Raw genomic sequence first — 20,542 nt, 5'->3', positions numbered from 1 at the left:
TGTGAAACTTCAAACGCAGCACCAACCAGCCAGCAACATGCAGCCTGGTACAGAGTTTGTTTATAGCACCATCACAACTGCCTGCACATCCGTCTTTTGCAAAGAAGTTTCGGAGAGGATATTCGTCTCTCTCTCTCTCTGCACTGCCTCTAGCACAGCATCGCCAGCGTATCCTGTGCGTTGGAGATAATCAGCAAACGTCTCCATAGAAGAACCAGATCCCTCACTCAACCCCGCAGCAGGAGAAGCACGATATCATTACAGAGCAGAGCGTTTATTTCGCCCCATAAAAGAAGCTCTTGCAAGCCGGCACACTGTGTCCCGGGTGGTTTCTCGCTCAGCTTGCTGCTTCGTAGCTATCTTGCCAAGCGTAAGATAAATAGAAACGATAATTAATTCGAAATTGTTCGCATCGACATCGTTGCCGGCGTCGTCGTCGTCGCCATCCGACTGCTACTTGCCAGAGCCGGGACAGCCCGACAGCTCAAAGGCTTTTCATTTCCTTGGAGATATCCATCCATGGGGCGAGATACTCACACTCATCAAAGACGCGCTATTTATGCGCAGCTTTCATCATCCCCCAGTCGGCAGCGTCTGAACCGGGACTGCCGTCGAAACCGAGTGCAAAAACCGATCTATCGGAGGAAAACGGTATCCCCGGACGGTGGCAACGAAGAGCGCACGGTAAATAAAACCAAAAACATCCCGACGCTAGAGCTCTCCGCACGTTCTTGATGTGTACTGGCACGTACACACACACACAGTTTTGCAGCACTCAAGCAGGAAGTGGAGTTGTTTAAATATTGTACGAGCAGAATAAATAAGTTTAGCACAGTCGCTTCCTTTCCACGGCACCCCACTTCTTCCCCGACTCTTCCGGTTGTTTTCACTTGTACGTTCGCATTTGCTTCCCAGCAATCTTACGTCTTCTTGCAAAAGAACTTTCGCAGCAACAATAAAGTAACATTCCAGCACCGTCCATCGGCCACATTTCACTATTTGCAGAATGGCACCTCAATAAAGCTGGAAGAGAGCTTGGTTTTCATTCCAATCTCAACTTAGAGACGCAAGCGCACCGGAAAAGCGTTTTAAATCTTCAACATACATTCCTACTTCTGAGAAATGAAAAAATGAAACGAAACAGTTAGGGACAAAAAGGCAAAACATAATCGCCCGGTTATATATATATCTAAGGGCCTTTCTTTGTCCGCTTGCTCTGACCTGACCCATCTCTATCTTTCTCTTTCCCCTTCGCTACGCTTTTGAATATGATGATAAATTGCTTCCTATTCACATTTCGCACAATCCGTCCGACTCAGAATGTGCATCCAAATTTGCAGCAACGCCCAAGACTCGACCATGCTCGACCATTGACGAAACAAAAAAACGCACAAATATAGTAATTAATAGCATTGGCCTCCAGCAGACTGGTGTGACAACGGCTTTTAAAAATACCGGAAAGCAAAATTGGGCTTTTCTTACAACCTTTCGCAAACGGGCTCGTTTCTACGGGGTAGTAAATAATGCATTTCTAAGAAATCCCATTAGTGTTTCCTTCCATTCAATGGAATTTCCAAAATCCATTGACATGCATGAAAGATCTAGATAAAATGTTATCTGTTTCATCCAAAAAACCACGACCTTTCCTTGTTTTTGAGGACGTTTCGCCATTCATCTGCACACGGGAGACTGGGATCAGTGTCATCACTGCAACACCCCATTATGACATCGATCGTATTTTGTGCTCTCAAAACATCCTCCATACCCAGCAGAGCCTTAGACACCATCACGCACATAACATCCTCATAAATTACGGCTCCGTTTCTAGAAACTCCAAAACCAAATGCCCCCAGAGATCTATCCCAGCGTCTCTGGGGTGAAATGGACGACCAGCCGTGTTTTTATGCAAATCAGCTCGTTACCTCCGATTTGGGCACCAAGTCACCCCTGCAGAAGAATGCAGCCGACAAAAGGGGGCTGCAGCTAATGCAAAAAGAAAGAAAAACATGCACACAAATACCCACCCCAGTGCGAACACTCCTGCTAGAGGGGAAGGGGGACGCGCACACATCCACCGCACCCTTAAATGGTCGTCGTCGCATCCATATGTACTCGGCCGCCCCTATCTTTATCGTTTTATTGCATAAAAACATTATCACCTGGCGTAGAGGTAGTAGAGCAGCGGGACATCCCGATGCACCGATACCGTCCGACGACGACGACGACGACCAAACCCGGACGCATTCCGCAAACGCGCGAGCTACGGCGAAGAACATGCGGCCATCGTAATAATCAACCAGCCCGAAAAGCTGGGTGTAATTAGCCCGACTCGGGGGGAGGGCGCACACCATTTGGGGCGAGCCGTTTTACAAACCCGCCTGGACGCATCATCACCATCATCACCGATTGGACAGCTGCGGCGGACGTGCCGATCGAGCCGGTCGCTCCTAATCATGGTGGTCGCGGACCATTCATCTTTTGGACTGTTGTGACCTTCCCCGGTGATTGAGCTTTTCGATGCGTGTGTCACTTGCAGTTGCAGTCAATGCAACACTTGCACACAAACACAATTCTGCAACGTTGACGCGGTCCCATGGGCCAGGCCATGCCGTGAAAGGTCCTCCCTTTTCGATCGTTTACATTTTTCCCGTCCCATCCGTTACCGTTATTTATGGACACTAATTGCGCGCTTTGGCAGGCCCGGTTTCGATGTTATGCGATGGTTTCGCGACGAAACAAAGCGGAAAGAAATTCGTTCCGGCTCACCGTATGCGCGCGATCGATCGCTGGCTGGCTGGCTGTGTAATGATAAACACTAGCACCGCGTTTCGCTTTAATTTAATGAAACATCATAGCTCTCCCCGCTGCATTGATCAGCACTTTTTTGTTTGTTGTTGATTGTTCGTCATCATGTTTCAGTCGTCGCTGGTACAATTAAAGATTGCAAATTATTTGTGGCTCGCATTGCACCATTCCTCGCCAAACTTGTAAAAAACAAACGCCAGCCCTCTAGACAGACGCAACACGAGCGTCCGGCTAAAGGCTTCGTCAGCGGGCTAATTAGAGCAGCGAATGGTAATTTAGAAGGTGCGTTTTTTCCCCTCTACTCACTTCCCACAGTGGTGAGTCATGGCTTGCACACTGTGTGACATTGGAGACAGAGGCAAATGGATTACTGCTTTTCGCTGTAAAAAGTCGCGTCGGTGTGGCAGACGTGAAATTGGAGCTGTGATCAATTATTCGCGCAATCGCATGAAGCCATTAAACCCGCACTGATATCGTCGTGCCGTTAAGATGACTAAGGTTGGTCGGTCACCCCAGGCAGTAGGGGTGATGTTTCGAAAGGTTTAATGTGTAATTTTAATAACACGCTACCGGCTGTATGTATCAAATGCAAGCGGGTTGGAACTCGCCGCGAACACGTTTGCTGTTCGCAACAAAATTTACAAGGAAATCCTGTAGCTACCCATGAACGGCGTGACTCTTGAAACGGGCTCGCACTTCTCGTCCTCGCCAAAACGAACCGTTGACACTGTGTTGGCACATGTTTCGAAAGTTGTATTCGTGTCTAAGATAGTGATGATTTAGATCGGCCCCGATACGATAAACACCGACGTGGACTGGTTCTAGTTCTTTGTCCCCGACGTTTCGAAGCGAGCGAGAATGATCCTAAAAAAGTGAAACCACAAAAAAAAAACATAATTGCATTTCTGTGGCACTGTTTAATGTTCATTCCCTCCCCTGTGCTCAGCCCATTATGAATGTAAAAAATGTCAGAGAGAGAGAGAGAGAGAGAGGGAGAGAGAGAGAGGGAGAGAGAGAGAGGGAAAGCAAAAAAGCACATAACGACAGCACGATTGCAATAGATGCACATAAATGGAAAATGCCTTTCATCCTCGAGCGTGTCACACAAAAACACACGATTTCCGCTTTTCGAAAACCTCCGAACCTGCGAAGAGAATCACCATGACGAAAGGGGAAATAATTACCCGCTCGTCGCCACTACCCCCAAGCCCCGTAGCTGGGTCGAACAAATGCTACCAATTTAAGAGATAGCGTCGTCATTGATGGAAAAAGCCCCGCGGGAGATAAACTTGAATGAAAAAACCCAATGGGCCTGAATTACAAAGGCCCTGTATGGTGGTGCGTGAGCGATTCAATGTGATTCTCATCGAAAGGGAACACACACACACGACACTACAATCTGTCGCTCGGTGGTATTAATCGTTATCTTCCCCTGCCAGTCTGAGACCGGAAAACGCGACATTACCAACAGCCAACGGGTACGGGGGCATCTCGCCGAGGGGACGTGGAGCATTTTAAGATGCTAATGAAGTTAGCAGGTTTACGCAGTCAAGGCAGCAGCTCTCTCTGCGTAACGCGAGAATTCCAAATGATGAAATGTCCCACCCCACCACGACCCTCACGAGTGCACAACTTTGTTGTGCGTATGTGCTGCGCTGTTGGTGCTATTACTTAGGTCGTATTTCGTTTCAGCCTTTTTCTTCACATGCGCGGAACTTTTATTACAGCCATTGGGGCTTGTCGCAAGCGTCACGTTGCCAAAGTCCACCAGACTGGACTGAAGGCGTTTGGCCTGGTAATTACATTAATACGAGCTGGCCCCCCTGCGCCATTAGTGGGCCAGTGTGCGCGCGGAAAGGCCCCGTAAGGCGATCATCATCATCATCTTCTTAGAACCCCTAGTAATGAGTCATTCGATCGTGCGTGACACCGTGATGGAGAAGTTTTCGGGTCGCCGTTTCGTAACTGGCACCGTGTTTTTTTTCTTCTTTTTTGCACCCCCTCAGCCTGCGCAACCACCCCGTTGAGGCCACCCGAGAGCCGTGGCACGTCTCGGTTGCGCTGGATGGTGAAAGTGGTCGTTGCACGCCGGGTTGTTTGTACACGCGCACGCCAGCCAGCAGCTATTGGGAAGAAAAGCTGCTTGCCACATTCATGTGCACATCGTTAGCTGCTGTTTATCGAGTTATTATAATTCTCACGCACCACCCCGCCAGCCGGAAACGAGGGGTTTTGGGGGCATTATTGTGCGCCATCTGCCAGCGTCTTCCGGCAAACCATTTTGAAACGACCCCGAGCGATTATCGTTTTAATTTATCACCTTCGTGAGGATTAAACGAATGAAATGCTCACACACAAACACACACACACACGAGCGCGAGCATAAAATAAACCTGCCACGGCGTGAACTGTTAAGTCAACATGCTGCAAACGATTTCTGTTGCAAATGGCAAATCCACAAGCTGGAAATTCAAAATCCTCGTTTTGGCGAAGCTTTCTTCTTCGCATTTGCGACGAGGACACTTAGACACACACATACACACGTACCGAGACAGTTCCATTCACGAGCAAAAACAGAAAGTTTTAGACAAATATACACAGACATGGTCCGAGGGCGGCAAACGTGTTTCGTTAAACAAAATCATACTAATTAACATTGAAAATGTTTGTGCACAGGTTGGGTGTGGTTGGCGCTGACATGGAGTCTCGACCGGGTCCCGCCGGGTATGCTCCCTAAGCGGACGAACAAACGAGCATTCCAATCATTCGATCAATCCAGCAGCTATGCTCACCTCCCGATGATCATTGGCTAAGGCGAATGGTTGATACAGGTTTTTTTTTTGGTACGCGCCCGTGTGTATGTTGGTAGACAAGCGGCCCACGAACGACACAGCGTATTGACAACACAAGAACATGCCAGCCAGGGTGAAATAATACATATCCAAAATTTAATTTGTCCCACGTGACAGATGACAGGAGAGCCGAAGCCGCCCGTTCGAAAACTTCCTGCTCCATCTAATCCTATTTTCGCTCCTCCATCCACCACCTTACTGCTGTTAAACCAGGTCCGCCAGTGTTCCGTTGGCGACTCAGGACTGCCGGTACTGAGGGGAGCGCGGTTGGGGGGAGGCCTGCACTATAGGTAGATGACAAATCCATTCGAATCACTCTTGGCTGGTTCCGAAGCCGAGCTGCATAATGGAGGGAATGGAGAAAAAAGCACCAACACACATCGGGCGGATGTCGCCATTCCCATGTTTCATCCGACTTTGCTCGAGGAAAGAACTTGGAAATATTTCCAACGATGAGTGGCTTCATCACACCCCGAAGCAGCATCATGTGAGGGTGTGTGTGTTTGTGCGAGTAGCAAAATTTGGCCAACTGTGGCCATGAATATTCAATTTCCTGATGCTCCTTGGTGTCGTTGTCGTCGTCGTCGTCGAACGTAGGCCTTCAGCCGAGTTTGCCACACTTTCCCGGCGGTACATTTTGCCCGTGGCCTTCTAGCCCAACTGTCAAACTTATCTTGTCGTCTCTTTGCACCAGAGCCTAGCCGCAGTCGCTGCCGAAAGTTGGCTGGTCTCCTCCTGGCGCTCCTCCGATGACACAAGTCACAGACACACACGAATGTTAAACCTCCCACCGAACACATAAGCAATTCAGCAATCCACCGACACACCGGTATGCATGCGTGGTTCCAACAATCTCTCGGCTCGCCCCTGAATAACGGTGATGGCGCAGCTCAAAAGGTTTGGCCAGATGAGGGGGTAGACGAGTGGCATGGTGAAGAAACAAAAGAAAGTTAAATATGAAAACATTTGAATATACACGTCGTCATCGAATCGAATTTGCATGCAAACGGATTGATGGAATTCCAAACCGAGGCGTCTACGAAACGACTGCTTTGTGCCGTTCGCTCCCGGCTCGCGAATGTGCATGGCTGGATGGCTGCCGCTGTCACACACTTCCGGTTCTTGCCATTTGTCGCACTTGCCTACGCCGGTTCGGTTTTGGAATCCAATTTCCATTTTTCATTTCATGTCGCTCAGGCCCCTCACGGAGCCGCTTTAAATTTCTAATACGCCAAGACCTTTGCCAGCAACTACTACTCCATCCACATCTACACACTTTTTAGTATAAGCGTGTGCGTCACTACATCTCTCGGTGCTATTTCCGGTTCCGATCGTTCCGAAAATGAAGTGAGCGGACGCGATGATATTGAAGATGGTTCCCAGAGTTGGAGCAGATTTGACGACGACATCAACGACGATGACCGGGTGTGTAGGAGATTAGAATTTCAAAGTCGATGGTTTTTGGAGTGTCCTTTGAAGTTGCACAAGTGATTGGAAAGAAGAGTTTAAACAATGAGTAAAATCAAAAGTTTGCTAGACATTCTTATATGACATCTTGGAGACATCTTCAAGACCATTATTTTGATATGACCTGAATTTCGCTTAGTAAAACGCAAATAAATTCAGAAAATGAGTTCTTATTAAAACTTCAACTTCAAACAATAACTTAAATCTCGTTGACGGCAATATACCTTTTGTCGTGCAACACACAATGTTGATGGGTCATCGAAAAACCTCGGCGATGACACCATAAGCTCCCCGGCCTCCACATGCTTTGGTTTTATTTTGAAATTTAATTAGTGCCAGTCGCTGGAAAAGCTTACCACTGGTCAGGTTGATGTAATTTAGAGACAGCATTCTTGGAATCATGCTCATGTTGCAGAAAGTGCTCGCCAGAGTGCCCACGTAACTAGGCGCAGAAATGTCTTCCCCACGTACCGTGTCCCCAATGTTCCCGTCTGAATGTCTGAAATGCTCCAGGGAAGTAGTTTCTTTTGCCTTTTTTAAAATAAATATTGCAACCGGGCGTCGTCGTTTGTCGTCGACGCAGTAGCAGATTACCGGTCGTCCAATGACAAAATAGTACACGTACCAGCGACATTTGATACCCAACCGGGTGGATAGAGCGACGCTGTACCTCTATCGGGGCACTTGCGCTAGCTGGTCGGCCACAACACAACACACAAGGGCACACGCGATGGTCCAGACACTGGCCCAGAGATGGCTGCAACGGGAAACAAGACATCCTGTGAATTATGTTTGCACTCACGGCATGCCCGCGTCCGTCCTTCTGCGTTCCCGCGGACACACTTGCCCACTGGAGACCCGCAGGTGCAGGGGCTCTCTCTCTCTCTCTCTCTCTCTCTCTCTCTCTCTCTCTCTCTCTCTCTCTCTCTCTCTCTCTCTCTCTCTCTCTCTCTCTCTCTCCGTCGAGGACAGGGTCTTGCGGCGGTGCAGTATCAGGCACAGCGAAACACCCGTCGCCCCTGCTCGATTGGAAGACAGCACTGGCGATAAGAAAGGGAAAATGAGAAGGAGAGTATCCAGCACCAAAACAACGCCACGGTGACACATTCGGTCTCGGCATCCATTGAGGTGACACAAAGCAAATATTTGATGACGAAATGGAATTTTGTGTATGTGAAAATAAAACTCACACACACACACACACACACACACACACACACACACACACACACACACACAGGTATAGCGAGTGACACATTCTAAAGTGGAGATAGTGAGGGAAGTCGGGAGGTTGGTAATCTTTCCTTCCAAGCTGGGCTGGGAGGGCTGGTACCCAAGCAAAGCAAAACCTCATCCTCAGCTAAAGGTGACAGAAAGAACGATGTAAAATAATAATAAAAAAAACACCGTAAAACCTTCCTACTCGCAACAAACATGACAGTGCTGCGATTGCAAGGGAACCACGACCGGAGAGGACACACCGGGCGTGTGGGACAGAACAAAAAGAAACAACCCCTTTCCGGAGCACCGAGGTGGACACACAGGCCACAGACCATCGCAACAACAACAGCAGCACCGCCGTGTGAAGGAGAAATACGCACGGGCAGCGACTTTTGGATTGGACCTCGTGACAGACTTACTAACAAGCTGAAATTGTTATGCTGAGGAAATAAAAATAAACGGTCGCCCCCTGTCGACCCGCTAGCCTGTCTCATTTTCTCACCCCTCTTTTGCGCCCCACATCCCTCCCCACTCCCCTCGCACACACAATGTGAGGTGTTTGTAAGTGGCAGAATTCTAAGTATGGTTTGGAAATGTATTTATTTTGAACGCAGAAGGCAGCAAGCCAAACCCGCCGGCGACACGGCAACCGGCAACCTTGATTCCGCCCTCTTCCCAACACCCCTCTCGCAACGGCACAAAACACGTTGCTGTGCCATGAGCGCGCGCTCGAAAATGGTTGCGTTTTTGCCCGATTTGCGCTGTCGGCTGTCGAAAATCTTTAATGCGTGCCTCCAAATTTGCAAGTCACTCGCAGTCGAACGCAGTCGAGGCTTGGCGGGGACACGGACTACCGTTCGGTTCCGTCGAGCCGTGATGTCAGTAAATCAACATGAAATTAGGCCAACCGACAGCGCACAAGAAGCATGATCACAGCTGCTGCTGCGCGCCGTTTTATACTCCTTTGCGGGCGTCGCTTTCGACGCTCTGGTTTTCTCCTACGAAATGATACTCTCACGCAGTTTTCGCCACTCTTACCCATGCGTATGTGAATTGTCATAATTTTTAATCAAATTTACTGCTCACAAAGTGGCCCTGTAGGCGCACCGTGTCAACCAACAGCGCGCGTTCTGTCTTCAGCATCGAGCTCATTGTAGATCGAAAGGATAAAGCCGTGTAGAGAGACAAGGATCGACACCGACGGGCCTCTAATGAACCGGGCCGACGGGGTTTTGTACCAAAGGGGGTTCGTGGCGGGGTACGCGTTCATAGACGAAACGGAGCGTCCCTCACGTTGCTGCAATCAGATCCGAGCGATCTGGGAGCGTTTGCGCCACAGTTGTGTTCCAAGCGATTGCATATTGCCCCGTCCTAGGGCCCCCGTTCGATAGCAATCGCACGATGGATGATGGTTCAAATTACGCCAAACAACACCGTTGCATCAGCTGGCAACGGAACGGGTGTACATGTACACTCCCCGCCCGTACCGATAACCTTTTACGGCCAACGCGCGCACCGCACACCACAATGCCCGTCTGGCAATGGACGAGAGAACGATCACGAGACGAGCCGAGCCCGATAATCTGCCATCTGTTTCGCGTATGAGTGTGTTTTTTCCTTCTTTAGATTCGCAAAAAACACCCCAATTTGGTGGTTTGCTTCTTGGCCACCGCTCCGAACAAGGAACGGCTGACCCCGAAGAAACCGGAGCCACCGTCCACTGCCCGAAATGATGTGTGTTGTTTTGTTTCATTTGAAAAAAAAAGCCGCTGATCACCCTGCAAGGAGCGGTGCAGTTTACGGTCATCTCTTCACAACACACCGACAACCAATTGCAACCAACATCGAACAGTTCCGGCTGACCTAGAGCGGCGGCAGCCGGCACACGGCGTTTACATAGGCACATCCTTGTAAAATTTATCAAATTCTCATTGCTTTTCGCTTTCGAGCCGCTTTTGTGTTCTGCCCCGGGCCGCCCCGGATGAGAGCGAAGATTGTGCTGCTCGGCATCATTTATGACTATAGCTGCCATCTATCTATCCACGGCCATGGTCGGCTGATTGACTGACATAGGGACTGGAGAATGCACATCACGGGCTGGCAGGCCTTTTTCCACAGCGCAGAAGGTCCTCTGGACTCCTGCGAAAAGCAATAAAACGGTGTTTGAAAAGAAGCAAAAATAACATGTCTGGTGCGTCATCCCCTATAATGTGTTTTCCTGTCCGACTGGTTCAGTTTTAGAGCACAATCGGCCCAAGATTGTTAAATAAATAAATCGTATTTGCTTGCAATATTAAAAACAAGGCCAAAAAGGGTACACGCGTGAAAAAAAGGGATGCTGAGCACCGTCGGGGTCGTTTTTCTGTCGCCTCTTGTCGCAATGCTGCAAGGCAGTGCCGAGGACCGATGCGAGGTTGTTGTTCATGGGAATCGGGGGTACAATAATAAATTGGATTTAGAACTACCGCAGGGCACACCCAACAGCCGTTCGATCCTAATTTGGGCCGGCATTGTAGTGCAAAAGGAAGCTCAGCTTTTTTACTTCTCCCGTTTTGCAGCGGAAAAAAGGTGATAAATATTTATCTAATACCATCCGCTGCTCCGCTTTTCGTACCAGCCAGATAAAAAAAAACAAATCCCGTACCCCTGTTAAACGGGAAAGAATTCACACCATCGTGGTGCGTAAGCTGGATGTATTGCTTGCATCACACCGCCGTGTGTGTAATCATTCACAGCTTTTCGACTCACTGCCGGCAGCAGATCGATTGGCAGCCGATCGCTAACTGTTGGGTGCGGTGTGGGGTATCCGGGGCCAAGCACTTTCCGACCGAGATTCGATAAAAGTGCCAGTTTTGAGATGCTGCGAATGAAGTTACGATATTTATTATATTTTCACCCCTTCGCGCAGCGCAGCGTTGGAACCTAGGCCAAAGTTGCCCAAAGTCGATATTGTTTTTGCAGCTCGAGAAAGGGGGGTAGTCCCGCAGCCGGTGTGTGAGATTAGATAAAAACAAACCTCAACCTCAAGCCGGGTTTCGACCAATCCACAGCGCAAGGCTGGCGGGATGGACATAAATATGTCAAAAAGCACTGATACGCCCGATACATTATGGTATGTGTTGGAGGAGACGCATCTCTCTCCGGAGCACAGCCATGTCGGTGTGTCTCGACGGTCGACGATAGGGCGTTCGTGGCAGTGAGCGCAAGATAAGCTAAACATTGAATAATATTTTCCCAAAATTAATGTGTTTTTTGCCGAGCCGTGGGAGGCAGGGCGGAAAGGTTTGGCATTAAAAATGTTGATGTCTTCAGTGTGTGTGTGTTCAGCTACAACGGGGGCTCGGCGAGCACCACTTCATCGCCCCGCGCTGGGGTGTAATGTAACCGGGCACCAGTGTAAACGTGAGCCATCGAGGCATAAAGACCGCAAACAGAGCAGACCCAAATTGCCCGCAATATGTATTCATTATTATCGAATTAAAATTAAATTATATAAACGATCGTGTATGCAATTTGCACTTTGAAATTCGGCACTCGGAATCGATGGAGAATCATTTTGCTTCGGAAAGCCCCCTCCGAAACGGTGCAAAAGTTCGGCCTCGTCTCGAGCGCGGTTATTATTCTAATCGAGCCCGTAATCAAATCTCTCACACGCCCATGACGCTGCTGAGGGACGCACTGAGGGAAACCGCGGGGAATAACAACATTGAAGAAAATGCACACACACACACTCACAATGTGTTATGGATGTTATGTCCACGCGGCGCTACTACTACCCATTTTATGCTACAGATCGCACAACTCCCTGCCTGCCCGGTGCACGATGCGTCACGGCTGCAAGAGCACGTGTGTTACAACTTCCCTCCAATTCGCTGCGAAAGATACACACACCGATCGCAATGTACTGGGGAAGGTGTAACGGAAGAGACTCGGGCCGGCGGCAGTACCAGACCACAGACTGCTGCGCAAGACTGGGGGGGCCTATCTTTTTAGCACATGTTCAAAATGCGATTGGCCATGTTAGGCCGCTGCCCCGGCTACGGCCACATTCGCTTCATGTTTCCCCGCCCTTCCTCGGGGCCGCCAGTAGTAGCGGTGGTACGACGAAGAAGAGCAGCTTAGGTTTCGAACAAATTTCACACAAGAGCACGGAGAACGCCACGCAAGAGGCCTCGTTCCCGAAAGCACCGCCACCGTTGCCGAACAACAACCATTAACTAGATCCGCGATAGATCGAACCCCCCGCCCAGCCACCCTACTACCATGCCCTCCCCCAGCAGAAACACCCAGACAGACAGAGAACGGTGTTGCGCTGCTGGTTGCTGCCCTTGCATAAATTTACCAACCCAACAAAACGGAAGAAGACAGACAAAGCCCCAAGCGAAGACGCGCACGGGGCCAAGCGCGAAACGCAGTGGGAAAAAATGCATCCCCCCCGTCTGTCAGTGGATCGAAACATACACAGACATATTACGCAGTACGTACACACGGCACACAATTTATGGAATGAGCATTACACTTTTATTTACACGTTTTTAGCGTTGCTTCGCCTCCAACACCACCCACCGTTGGCATCATCATCAGCAGCAGCATCATCGGGGTGGTGGATGATTATTATGGAACCCGACATTGTATGAACAGGCGCGCTGGAGGCGCTGTTTAGCACGTGGTGTTGCCTGCTCTGCTGCCATGCCACCACGCCGGTACAAACGAAACTCGTGAGATTGCATTTAATTTCAAACCCCCCCTCTCCGTGAGCCATATGTTTAGACAGTGGCTCCCCCATTCCCCGTGTTTGATTAACTCTTCATTCTTCACGTCGTGAAGCGTGGGGAGGGGGGCACGCAAACCAAAGCGGTGCAACAGGCCGGTATACGTGATGGAAGATGGCACGGACTCGTAGAACGCATCGTCATCGCGCACCGTCAGCAGCTGATCAGCGTCCTCCTGATCGATCGTCCGTACGAGTGTTGGCTTGTTCGAACGATCGGCCCTGAAATCAAACACAGCCTTGCCTCTTTCTCTCGCTAAGCGTCCGGAATGATTAATGCCATCGGCAGGGAGCAGGGAAGGGCGGAAACATTCCCTCCTTAGAGCAGACGTAACAAACGTCACGTCAGTGAGAACGAACAGAAAACCTCAGCAGATTAACATCGTTGTGTGACATGTGACACCCCGTTGCTTTCCCCAACTCCCCACTCCGCGTGTGCAAGCAGTGTGTAACACATCACATTTTCGGACTTCTCGACCTTCTTCACCGTCCAACCGTGAATGGAAGACGGACGACGAAACGCATTCGCATTTGGGGCCCCCCGATCTCACCACTTCGCTGCCGTGCGCGATAAAGATAACTATCAATTAATGAGGCAATTAACATTTACAACGGAAATAATAAAAACCTTCGTTACCTTCTCGCTATCAATGAAAGGAAGGAAAAAGGCACAGGCAGCCCCGGCACGGAATGGCCGCAATGTTGGTAAGACACGGATACTACAGACAGACGGCTCGTCATGGAGCCTTGGAGCCACAGCGGGATTAGAAAGGGATTGAGCGATGAGGAACAAGGGAAAAAGATGGTAACGAGGGGGATTTTGGGTTTTCCATCCACCATCAACAAAAACGAAAGCCGATCGTTTTGGGAGGGGGGGGGGGGAGCCGTGATACTACCCAAAAGTGGTTCCCGTTGGTCAAAATGATATCGATGAACGTTGTTTCTGTATTCTTTCTTAATCCTTCATTCAATTATGATAAGTGTGTTGCGCAAAAAAACAAAACTGAAAGAAAGAAAGAAAGAAAGAAAGAAACATAAGCGATGCATCATTAATGCCGGTCAGAATGCATTACACACTCGCTCGCGCTCGGATTTAGAGCCGCGTTAATTTGCATTTTTACAACGTGCTGCCCCCGACCGACCGACCGACCGGATTCCCTCCCCCGGCAAGCGGTGCGTGGCCTGCGAACCAGAAAATCGAGGCCAGCTGTGTGTGTGTTTGCGTGGCTCACGGAAAGCGAACCACGATGACCACACCGCCACGATAATTTTGATCGTCTGTGACCATCATTTTTTGCTGCTGCTGTCTTGGATCGGAATGGATCGTTTAGTCGCGTAAGTGTCCGGTGCTGTGGAATTGGAATGTTTCCCATTTTAGTAGGCTGATTTGATTCGAGGGCTGGGCACGCAGCGGGACTAGATCTTCATAAGGAAGTGTTGTGGTAGAAAGTATCGCCATGTGTTTGGTAAAAATGGTTCGACTGCTTCTCGTCTGACGCTACTTCTACGGAGCGACGGTAGGCAATGTGTCATCATTTTTATGACGCTTTAATGGTTAGGCAATGCGAACGCCAGTTTTATACAGCACAACACAACCGAGAGACGCCGGCTTTGTGATTACTTTATTCCACTTAAATTTATTACATTTGCGCTTGCACAAACAAGACAACGATGCAAGCGCTGGCTGCATTAACATGGCTTCAAAAGGTTTCCTACCCATAGGCCGGACGGTTTTTTTTAAACTCGCTCCACCATTCAGCCATCTGTGTGTGCGCACACACAACACATATGCCAATCAAATCATAAATACCACGGCGAGCGAGAGAGGCCAACATTCTGATTGCGATAGGTTAAAATCATAATCATGTTTCAAGCAAGTACGCTTCGGTGCGCGCATGCAAGCAAACCTGACTGCTGATTAACACAGTTGCGGGGCAAGAGAAGAAAGGGAGGGAAAGAGAGGAAGGGGCCACCACTGCTCTCCGAACAGTTAAAAGGTTCGTGATGGATTGTGACTGACCGTATCAGCACTTTATCACACTGCAACGCCAGCAGTGCAGCAAGAGCAAAAGCTGAGAACCTTTCCATTGCAGTAAACGGCTCATATTTTATTGATGTCCATATGTCGGTGCGCGCCACCAGCACCAGCATCCCCTTTTGGCAATGTGCAGTCCCCCTGTCCCAAGCTGAACGGGACCGGTCGTTGTCGTTTTACCCGCAGCAAAGTGCACTTGCAGTGCAGGGGGGTATCAGTTTTGGTTTAATTTTTAACATCGCCCGGTATGGGATCGGTTTATCATGGGATTTTGTATTGACATCGCTGATCCTATCGCTTCCCGCCCGGCACCACCAAACCACAACCACAACCCCTGCGCACATTCGCACCAACCACAAAATTAGCATCATCTGCGCCAGAGCATCGTGTCGTGTCGGGGGGGGAATTTTAGATTCAATTTTTATTTTAATCATGCCGTGCCGGCCCGGTGTGTAGCGCGGGGACGCAAATCCGTCAGCAGAATTATCAATTTTAGCCTCGACGCTCTACTAGACAGCGAAATATTAAGCCGCAGCTAATGAGCTGAAGCATGAATAATTAATATTTCGAGGCAATTTTGGGCTGTCGCTTAATATGCATTTTGTCGCTTTTTCTTTTCCCTGTTGGGTTTTATTTTATTTCGGTTGTTTTTTTTTTTTCCTCTTCTTTCTTTTCTCTCGCCATCCCTCGTCCACAGCTTAAGCCTTTGGCCGATTATTGGCGGCAGCCGCGGGACGGTGCTGGGCGCTACTTGCCGATGTAAATTTATGGAAAACAAAATAAACGCAACGCAGGATAAAAGTGAAGTTAAATACCTCTTGGATCGAAAGCTGTGGCCCATCGGTGAGGGGGAACACGCGCGATCCTGGGGGCTGTGTCTGAAAGCAAACACAGCAGATGTTGCGCAGATTGTGGGAAAAGTTGCAACTGGACCTGGCGGTTGAGTTAATGCAATGCACACCAACACCGCGCACCAAGAGTGTGGAAATGAAACATAACGAGTTTGGCACGGGATTGAAGCGGATTGATTTGAGCGTGTATATATCTGAAAGGTCAGCCCTAGGCTAAGACCTCTCGCAGGAACCGCTGGCCGTTCGGCGGGCCCAAGCTCGATTTTAATTTAATTGGTACGTGAACCATGCTGCTGCTGCTTCTGGCCGTGCTTATTAAGATACGGTCACGGTTTGATTCTTCCATCGTGCCCTGGATGTATGGTTGTGTGTGTGCGCTTGTGTTTGAGTTTAAGAAAAAATGTTAATAAGAAGTGTTTTAAGCGTTAAATGGTTCGCCTCTCAGTTGGAAAAATAAATTATGCAAAGAATGGTTATAATGTTAGTTCAGCTACTGAAACAAATGGCTACTTGCAAGCCATCACAGCTTAAATGGAAATTTTGCTGTACATACATAAATACACCAAAAATGATTATTATCAATGCATAAATAAAATTGTGCGGAGCTTACCAAAAGCTTAAGTTCAATTATGTTGGTCAATAATACTCACAGTATTTTAAGTTTTACAACAAGGAACCGAACGTGGAACCGTATTTAAACAGATAATTTTTAAAGACAGACTGTAGAGTATGTATAATTCATGGAATCGTTGAAAATGTTTGATAAATATATTTAATACATATCTATGGCAAGCAAATGCTTGAGTCTCACAAAAGAATAATTCAATAGCTAACAAAGGCGTTCATTAGTACGTTGCCTGTACGTCTAACATTTAAAATTTAATTAGTCGCCAGATACTCCAAACACCCGGTTCATTATCAGAAGTTCTTCCCCCATCGCATGGATCGAAAAGAAACATTTTAATATATAAATCACCGCCACAAAATCCAAATCTAATCAGCCCAACATTTATTACCCATTCTCGCTCGTTTCAATAACAGCCGTAAATTAACAAAAAGACAAGCGCGTTTTTTACGCTGCCGAGACGCTTCAGAATCAAAATCATCCCACAGCCAGGTTTTGCTGCGGCCCTTCACACCCTTTCAAACCAAGCGACCAAGAAATGCGGAACAAAACAGAACAACCCAACACACCCCGAGAAGCGAAGCTGTCAAGAACAGTCGAAAGCACGCCCGGAGAATGGCACATAAGTGTGAAAAGAAAACCGTGTGCACGCAATGGGGTTGCTGTAGTACGGAGGGGCGGTTAACATTTTCCTACCCCGAAACGTGTTCGCGTCCAATTTCCGACTCGAATCGCATCCGGCGGCGGCCGTGTGGGGTAGCTTGCGTTCGCTGCTGTGAAGGATTGAAAAATGTAATAAAACCCCAACAAATTTCACGACCCAGCGTGAAACGGTTTTCCACGAACAGCCCCCGCCGTACCCTTCGCGTAACCTGCAAATGTGTTACTGCTCAGCGTGTCGCTTAGAGGGATGGTTTTCCCTTTCCCAGTGGCAGGAGCAGTGTGAGCGGCGGGCTAAAGAACAGGTAACTTTCAAAATGTGAAGAATGGGGCCCCAGACGGGAGGGCCCATTTGAGCCGCGAGAAGAGTCTCGAGTGTATCCGTCAACCACTCGTGCAAACACATACACGCACACACTCGAAATCCTTCTTTCTTTTGGCTCTTGGTGAGAGCACTCGGGCAGGTTTCGAGGAATGGCGAATGGCCAACCAAGGTGGTTCGAAAATGCAGCTTCTTTACAGCTCGGTGCGAATGCTGCCAACACGGTGCACACACACACGCACACCGTGCCCCGGCTGGTCAAAATGAGCCACTCTGTGGCATGCATAGCCATAACCCGGCGCGTTTGCGGTTCCAGAGCGCAGTGCTCTAGATTTGCGCCCTCCGTTAAAGTGGCAGAGATGATGGAGCCGCGTTTTCCCGGTCACTCATTTCGAAACGCTCGCTAACGAAGCGCATGTGTTATAAATTTTTAACGAAACTAATAACAATCATAAAATGCCCTAACAGCAACTCTACGGCCGCTTGGCAAGTACTACCGAAGCAATGGAAATTGATAGTGCACGGCCGCCATCATCATCATCATCGTCGTTATGATCATTCTACGGGCGCGAGTGCTCCTTCTTTTTATAGTTGAATTATACCGCAGCCGGACCATTTGCGCAAGGGCCATCGATATCTTTAACCTCATTCCAGCGCGCCGGTCAGAACGAGCGAAAGCTGTTAAATAATAAAATTTATCATAAATTTATTTTATATTTATTTCTCACCCGCCACTCTCACCTCCCTTCCAACCCTCTTACATACATTATTGTTACCGTTTCAATCGAATAATTCCAACCCGCTCCACACCACTCCGCTTCCCCCGACCGGAATATCGAGGTGCGATCGGTTACCCCTCCTATTTTCGAGGGGCCAGAGCAGGTTGCGAGTTTCGAGTATCGCGTATAGTTTTAATGCTGATTTATGACAATTTTAAGCACCAAACTATCAGCCCGACGCCATCCGCTGTTGCGACACACGGACCGGCGCGCAGCAATTATCGACCCTCTCGACCGCAGCCATTTGCGCCATTGCGGTGCGTCTCTCTTCACTTGCCAAGTCATTTCGGGGGCGTGAGGGGTTTCTTCAGGGTGAGCTAGTAAGGGATGCGCAGTTTTAATTTGTGCCAATTTTCTTTACTACCTTCCGCAACTGTGCTGTCCCACTGCGCGTGATGGTCCTAAAATTGCTCTGCACAAATTCTCAACACCAAAAACAGTGAAATAAATGAAAACAATGACAAAACAGCCACTTACTTGGGGTTTAGGCCACGCCACAATCACTAACAATGGAGCACAATCGAAGGTTCAGCAAGAATCACGTCCACACAAACGGCACAACACACACGCACGCAACACACGCAGCACAACAACCGGAAACCGACCAAACCCGGAACGAGACCCGTCGAAAACTCCACGGACGCGTTCGTAGCGAGACAGCAGGAGAAAAGTTCACCCGCTTCCGCCGGATTATGAAACGGAACCACAGCCCCAAACTGACAGCTGCTACGCGATCACCCGCAGGCATTTGACAGTTCGGCTGCAAGTGTGTGTGTGTGTGTGCGGGTTGCTGCGATATGTTTATTTTGATTCTGCATGCAATCGCTAGCAGTATTCGAAAGTGGCAATGGCTTCGTGTGATTGGCAAATGGCCGTGAAAACCGACGAAAATCAGCGCATCTCGGTGTGTGGCACCAGTTTTGGCCTGCGGCCACATTAACGCGTTACGCGAATGGCACGAGATCTAAGGGTCGGTGCGGATGGCCGCGCTGAGAGAGAGAGAGCGGTAAGTAGAGGAAGATGGATGTTGATCTTGTGCCATGAAGCGGTCAGTTTGGCTCACGTGCCGTTCTTCACCCAGAAACAAAATGCGGACGAGCGAAGCGAAAAGGTCAGTGTGTCATAGAAGCAAATTGAACACAAGTGACATCACGTGATGTAAGACATCTACAGGGGCCAAACAGCGGATATCTTCTCTTCCTACAGGACCTGATGAACTGGTAAGAGATCGAAGCGGTGTTTTTTTTTTCTATTCTTAAGGCCTTAACCAACTCTCTCAATGGACTGTTGATTTCCCACAGCAATTAGATGCGAATTGAAGACCCCTTGTCCGTCCTGGGGTGTTATGCAAATGATCCCAATGCTAGACGGGCTTAAGCAAGCTACCGAAACCAACCTCGGTCTCTGTCTTGTCCGCTCTTAAGCCTGGACAAGTTCGACACGTCTTTGGGATGCTGAAAGGGAAAAAGCGTCCCTTGCCGCAGGTACAGGGCCGGCGTACATCAAAGGCTTTGGGTTCCATCATGCCGCCATCGTCCATTCTATGTGTGTTTGTGTTGCTGCCAGATGGGACAAATGCTTCATACCGGCGATGAGGTCGCATCAAACGTCTCTGCCGCGATACATGCGCGATACAACAGGCCGCGAGAAACCAAACAGCACGAGAGCAGCCCGCGGGAACAAGAGTGCTATTTTGGAATGAACAAATAACTTACATTACTACGACTTTCGGCACCACGTCCCGAGACGCCCGAACGGAAATGAAACGGTGCTGGTGACCGCTGCTGCTATCCTCAACCCGCGATAGATAAGAAAACAATCCGATGAGTTTCGGGCCGTTGTTCTCGACCCGTTTCGGGGCCGCCGGTACGCACGAAAATCGGGAGGAAGTCACCGCTCACGATCCTGTCCGATGATCCCTTACATTTGAGTGGTTGATGGTTGTTTGTAGGGCGGGCTGGTCTACGGCTTACGGCTTTGTTTTCGAACTGACACCCCAGGTGCACACGCAAAAAAAAGCACGCCAGTCAAAGCCTCACGCAGCCCGCACGTATTCTTAAACGTATCTTGCAACTAGCCTCGCACCGGCACGTTTGCTCCGGGTGTGTACTGCAGTGTTGCTCGATGTGTTGCGAAATTTATTGCTTCATTTAT

The 20,542-nt window shown here is 49.1% G+C and overlaps 1 protein-coding gene across 2 annotated transcripts in view; it reads right to left on the bottom strand.

The window, feature by feature from the left end:
- LOC120949703 (mpv17-like protein) overlaps positions 1-19,114 on the bottom strand; it is a 143,430-nt gene extending 124,316 nt beyond the window's left edge. For both annotated transcript variants that reach the window (XM_040367166.2, XM_040367167.2), the window contains exon 1: positions 18,866-19,114. The gene's annotated coding sequence lies outside the window, so the exon portion shown is untranslated. The remainder of the gene's footprint in view (positions 1-18,865) is intronic.
- Between the last annotated feature and the right edge of the window lie 1,428 nt (positions 19,115-20,542).

The sequence above is a fragment of the Anopheles coluzzii genome, chromosome 2 (genome assembly GCF_943734685.1).
Source record: "Anopheles coluzzii chromosome 2, AcolN3, whole genome shotgun sequence".
In the NCBI taxonomy this organism is placed as follows: Eukaryota; Metazoa; Arthropoda; class Insecta; order Diptera; family Culicidae; genus Anopheles; species Anopheles coluzzii.
This window is presented reverse-complemented; position numbering and strand designations above follow the sequence as displayed.